Source organism: Phalangium opilio, unplaced genomic scaffold (assembly GCF_054372755.1).
Source record: "Phalangium opilio isolate 3A_F unplaced genomic scaffold, DU_Popi_V2 ptg000009l_1, whole genome shotgun sequence".
Classification (NCBI taxonomy): Eukaryota; Metazoa; Arthropoda; class Arachnida; order Opiliones; family Phalangiidae; genus Phalangium; species Phalangium opilio.
The window spans coordinates 14264695-14271395 of NW_028324146.1; positions in this window are offsets into that span (position 1 = coordinate 14264695).

Below are 6701 nucleotides of genomic sequence, written 5' to 3' on the forward strand. Positions count from 1 at the left end.
TTGTTATTTAATTTAATTCTGATTAAGTTAGATTTAATTTAATACAATTATCTTATTAACTATCTATCAATGTGGAAGCCAAGGCTTAGAGCCACATGGGGGGCGGATATCTTAACCGACAATGATAAACAGTATTTCTTCGGGACTGACCGAGGCTTAGTCGAGTCCCTGTTCGGGCGCCAATTTATGTAACCCTCTGTATGATAATTTAACTAAGGGAGAAAGCTCCCGAGGGCCAAAAAAAAGAATAAAGACAACTTTCTTTATATATCCAAATTAGAAGAATAATCTTCTAATACTTTAATGGTAATATTGAATATACAAAAAAGGGATAAACCCGACGGAACTATACTCTTGATAGTTAATTACAAAACTAGTGCTCCGTTCGAGAGCTGACTTCGGAATGAATTTAATACTGAGAAAAATCACAGTGATATTGCTAGGAGGAGGAGCATGTAGCATGGAGGTATAACACCCTGCCAGATCCAAGGAGTAGAACTCCAGGAATCTGGCAGCCATGCTACAATATCTTTTTAATTTCGCTGAACACATTGCACACTTCATATCTTTTTAATTTCGCTATTGCACATTACCGTAGCTATTGTTGATTTAATTAAAACGATGCAATCGTGATCCTATATTGCTTTGTTTGCAGAATACTTCAGCATCCCTTCCTGGGGTGAGCATTATCAACGAATAAAATTCCCAATGAAGAGCAAGGCCAAAGATATAGTATCAACCTTACTGTTAAAGGAAAGTAATGTGCGTACAGCCGTGGATGCGCAGGTTTCCAAAAAGCAGTCAGGGAAACTAGGCTACTTGACACGTGTTCCGTCACCCATGGCTCCCAATGGCCCAGCTAAAGAACTTGATATTTATCTCGCGGAAGATCTTTGATATCCATCAGCCGATAAAGATGACGACGGTATTCCAGAGTCGCAGGCCATCCTTGACTACTGGCGTGATAACGCAAAAAGATTTCCTCACCTTTCTAATCTCGCCAGGTGCTACTTGTCCATTCCAATTAGTTCTGCTGATGTTGAAAGATCATTTAGTATGGCTGGAAATTATCAGAGAGCGAGAAGGGCAAATCTGTCATTGAAACACGTTGCAAACATCTTGACGTATACGTAATATCGAACGGGCCAAATAAAATGCATGACAGACTTGCAAATATGAACATTTCAATAATTTCAATGACAATTGTTGGTTTAGTATAGAAGCATCCTAACGTATTAAAATTAATCGGTCATTTTACACATTTTGTCTAACTAAATTAATATCGTACTAAAGTAAAATACTATTAAGTCGAATTGCCTTAGTTCTGTTTTTATTTGACGAACTTAAGGTAATATTACGGTGAAATATTGAATATCTCTGTAAAATGTCAATAATATTAAAATTGTTATCTCTTAACCGCAAAATCCGTGGAAATGTTTTCCTTTTCCTTTTCTAAAAGAATATGATATCTGCGTTATTGAACATTCTCATAAAATACACGAAGCATTTTAGAGGAAAGGAACAATGCTTCGCGCTTGCTTCGAAGCAAACGCGCCGCGAGTGCAGATGAGATTCAGTAATGTAAACATATGTACCGAAAAACTTTATCCCATTCACACTCTAAACATGAAGTACATAACGTTTTCTATGTTTCGTTGAAGTTCAACAGCAAATTTCATAAAAACTAAAAAAGTTCTTTAGATAAATGTTATTATCTTTCCAAATTTTCTATCTTCAACTAAGAAACTACTTTCCCAAAAGGGGGTACATATTTATTTATCCTTCTGAAGATAATAATAGTTTTGCCTTTATAAAAGTAAGACACTCTGAAATGTTTGTTTTGCTCATATTTGAAATTATGTTTTTTTCGAAAAGCAAATATTGTTAAATGTATATTTTGCGAATTTGCCCACCTCTGATCTCGAACAACTCTACTGAAAGTTTCTTGGCTAACTGCCAGGAAAAGCTCTTGATCAATGCCAGTTTGATATGATCCAGTCGCGTAAAAGCCTAATGCAATCAAGATCTAAAAGACTGATTTACACTTTTTTGTGAACAAGGTTAAACAAAAATTTTAAGGGATTGAGATGAATAAGCCAGACACTGCTTGATTGATTTGAAGCTTCATTTTAATTTTTTCATCGCATCTCTACTAAGCCTTGGTTCCAATCGTTCGCAAATTTTATTAACCAAGCACCGATATAATCGAAAAAGTATAATAAATTGAAAAGTTGGTAGTTCAAAAGCTTTCTCAGGATCTCTTAAAACTCTGTCTCTTCTCAATGCTCTTTGATTTTCTAGTTTTTGCGACGCAAAATTTCGAGGTACATAAAAACATTCGCAGCCACGTTGACCATGAAACTACCTCTTTAAAAAACGATAGTGTTTCCACCTTTCGGCCAAAAAATGTTTTTCCGCGAAATTTCAAAGTCGTAAAATATTGCAAAGCTTATAAGTTTTTTTCGTACAAAATTAAACAACAGAAAACAAACTAAAAAAAGTCCCCTTTCATGTCGACCTTTTATATGGCAGAAAGTCCCTTCGATAAAATTTTAACAACAAGATTTACCCTGTTGTTTATTTATCACACGCTTATCAAAATAGTTCTACGATAATTTTGAATGCAAAAGTTGTAGAATACCGATTTGTTGATAACTTGTCGAACTTACGATAAATACGAGTTATTGTATGCGATAACTTGAAAAATACAGTGAATTGGCTCCAATATCATATTTAAATACGAACGAGGAAGAAGTCGAGAATGGTTCAAGTGTACTGCAGTGAATTCACAAAGTTTGCAAACCTGTTTTTGGCATTTTGCAGAAGTAAAATAGTTTTTTTGAATGAAAATATTGAAAATAAAATATAAAGATATGCTGATTCAATAAATTATTATTTCTGTATACACAATTGATTTGAGTAACTTCTTAATCAAAAATCTTCGGAGCCATAATACCTAATTTTTTTAGTAATATTCAACAAGTTTAATTACAGACTTAAAATTAATTTCAAACTTAGGGGCAATACCATTACATCTAAAATCCACTAGACAGTTTTGTAAAATACAGGATTCTCATTGTATTCATCATAGACAGAAAACTCAGGTGAAACGTTCACACATACAATATATTTGGCCTATCTCACGTTGACTATTTGAGGTTTGATTAATTCTCTCATTAACGTTTAAGCGCAAACCGGGCTTCGTGTTGGCGAAAATTTTCTAATATTTAATGACAACTGTTTTTTGGTATAATGACTGACAAAGAAACACGGTTGTTAGACTATAACGACAGAGACTAGTATAAATTAAGCAGCTTCTCTATGAACATTATTGGTGTTCCTAAAAAAAGTGGGTCTACAATATCTGTTATATAATTAATATTAAATCATAATTTCTTAAAATTAAATTTTTTCTAAATAGATGGCGGTAAGGTATCAGATCAATAAATAGAAATATTTAATGTAAGCAAAAGAAAAGAGTTAAGGGTTTTTAGTAGATAACATAGGAGGAACCTTACTAGTCACCTCAATTATGACTTATTAAACAGTAATGTGGGGTGGCGTAGCAGTTAGCGCTTTCGCCTTGCAGCAAGAGGATCCCGGACTGTGACACCGGGTGAAAAATCTGGGAACAAATCCTTCTGCGTAGAGTTTGCAAGATCTCCTAGCTTGTTAAGAGGAGTTTTGCTCTGCAACTTTTATCATTTCAAATCATAACCACAATTTAAAATTCTGCACATACTAGGGTGGATTCACGGTTGACGTAACTATTGGTTTATTTTGAAACGCGCTCGGATTTAGAGTATTACTCTTTTTTATTTTTTAATCAGGAAAAATGTTAGAAAAAAATTGCTCCCATTTTTGGAAAAACAGTTTGTGACACGCCACAATAATCATTCATGCCACAAAATAAAAAACGATCGCTCCTATTGGGAAAGCTCGGAAAATAACTAAACTATGTGTATAGCTTTATCTCTGATAGATCTGTTTGCGTTCCTTATTCGGTTGCGAGGGTAGATCCGTTCAAAACGAATTCAACTAATGTGAAATAAACATTGCGCCGTTACCAAATCGTTAGTACGCCTCAACTTGAGAACGAACCCAATTAGCTGCGATTATGTAACACTAGATTTCACTCCTAAATATGCTAATAAGATAGCATTGATTGATTGAATGCAGTTCGGCAGGAGTATTATTTAATGGACATCGCAAATAACTACACAGCAAACTCTCTTGACGTGAGTTTCAAGCAATTAATATTAAAATTCTAGCCACTCCCTAAATAATACCAATTTTCGCTTATGCCAAACCCAATTACAGTATGCTATGATCATAACAATAATTTAGTTGATTTTGGTTAGACGCCATCTTAACTAAACAGCGAATGCTCCTCGATTGAACATGAACTTGATACGCTGTCTTTGTTACCAGTGTTCGGCTCATGTTATAGTGAAGTGCCAAGGAGAGATATGTGGCTATTTGATTGAATTCCTCCATATTCTAAAGGGTTTTAACAATATCAGGTAATAAAATTTGGAGTCAGTTTTCATGTTGTTTTTGCAATCCAATACGCACATTCCTCAACATATTTTAACAGCGTTACTATTAATCCGAGTACGGAAAATGCATGGGGAGCAAAAGTTGGTAATGTGTGGAATAAAGTTCTTGGTATGCTCCAAAGAAATGTCAGTCGTTGTGTAATAAGAAATACTCCATCAGCTTTTTCCTAAAGTGATGCAATGATCGCTTTCCTAACATTAAACACAGGAAGGAGATTTTACTTTAAACCCATTGTCCAAGAATCGTTTCAATTCATTTCCTACTTTACACCCGTTTTTGATTGTGAGGACGCAAATATTACTCGGAACAAATCAGTCAAACGGAAATGATATTTATTCTGTTACTGACAAATGGGTAAATTTGCATTACTAATTTCTAAATAAAATTGAAGTTGTAAACGCTGATAACGGCACGAACTGCCGAAGATTGAAGTTTCTTTTACCGTGAAATTGGTGGTGTCGAATATCGTACTTGATCTTTGATTAATGTAGATAGTTGTGGTTCTCTGTGGTCTGACTCTGCTAGTTTACATGGCAGGGAAACTGAGCTCTAAATACGGAAAAGTGAAATCGGAACTTCCTCCCGTGTTTTTGTTGCAATGTCTACTGTGTATCGTTATCTTATTACGATTATAGTATGCTTAATTAGTCATACTAAATAATTAGTTTCAACATAAGTAACTAACTAGTTTATTGAGAGAACCAAGACGTGGTAACTACGCATCGCTACTCCGTTGCATCCTCTTGTACAATCTCTTGTTTACATTCATAGAGATGTCAGCGCCGTATTTTTAACTTATGGTCCTTTAGGAGTGACCGCGAAATACTATATAATAATGTTACATTTTTCCTTTGTTTTTGTTTTTTGAACAAGTTATGGACACACTGAAGGTGGTTAAAGCTACTGATTAATAAAAAACTATAATGATAATAAAACCTAAACAGAACAAAAAACAAGTTATTTCGATGTTGAACTAGATATCCAGCCTGTGAGGGACCTTTCTGACCTGACTAGAACGGCGTTACTGGGAACGTGTAAAACCTTTAAAATCAAACTCTTCGTCAGTTTTAAATTTTAACCTTGTTTCAAGGTTTGAAGTGCAATGGAGTGACTCGGTTTCTTTCTGTCGTGTGGAGTCTCATCTCAATATTCCTGGACCATCTTTTGATATTAATGTTTCAAATTTGGTGTTTACTTTTTAATTCAGCTTTACTACATTTATATAATAATAATCTAAGCTTTTGTCTATGAAGGGATTTCCACACTAAGCCTGTGGCTTATTTACAGGTGGGTCCTTTTACAATGCGTAGGAGAGTGGTGGCTAGCCCCTTTGCCACAGCTAACCCACAGCGCCCTATACTAACTATTACCGTTAACCTCTGCTAGATGGAAAGGGGAAACCGGGTTAGACCGCGGAGGAAAACTCCTTTTAACAAGTGGGAAGAGAACTTGCAAACTCGACGCAGAAGGATTTGTTCCAAGATTTTCACCTGGTGTCACAATCAGGGATCGAACCCGGGATCCTCCTGCTGCGAGTGTTAATGCCGCACAAAGAACAGATCATGAAAGGTAAAAATTTTGGGTGGAATCAAATGGTAATTTATTAACAATATGACAGTTTAGTAGAGTTCTATAATAGTATCGCGTTTGTTTATAGGTTAAATACATCATAGTCGCGGATTTCGAATCGTTTTGACAAAGGTGGCAACTTGCCTGCCAGAAACATCGCTATCTTCAACCACCACTTTGGCGCTACATATAGCTTGTGGGTTCTCACACACAATTATTGGCCCAACTGGTAGTTTCAATCCAGTGTATCAGTAATTTACTCACCTAACAATATACTATTTCCAGGGAAACTTTTTAAACACAAGACGTATAGGGGGTGTGACGGAGGCATAAAATTTTTAAAAATGCTCCTGGATGAATCAAAAATTATAACTGAAAAATTGAAGGAAAATATTCCAATGGAGCTAACGGCAGAAGAGGCCTCATTGAAGAATCGTTCTTGGAAACATCGGTGAAAACACGTGACCATGATCACTATACCGGAGCGTAAAGGGGAGGGCGTGTCAGAGTTGTAACTTGAAGTTAAAAGCGCCAAAATTCATCCCAGTCGTGATGCACAATTTAAGCAGGTT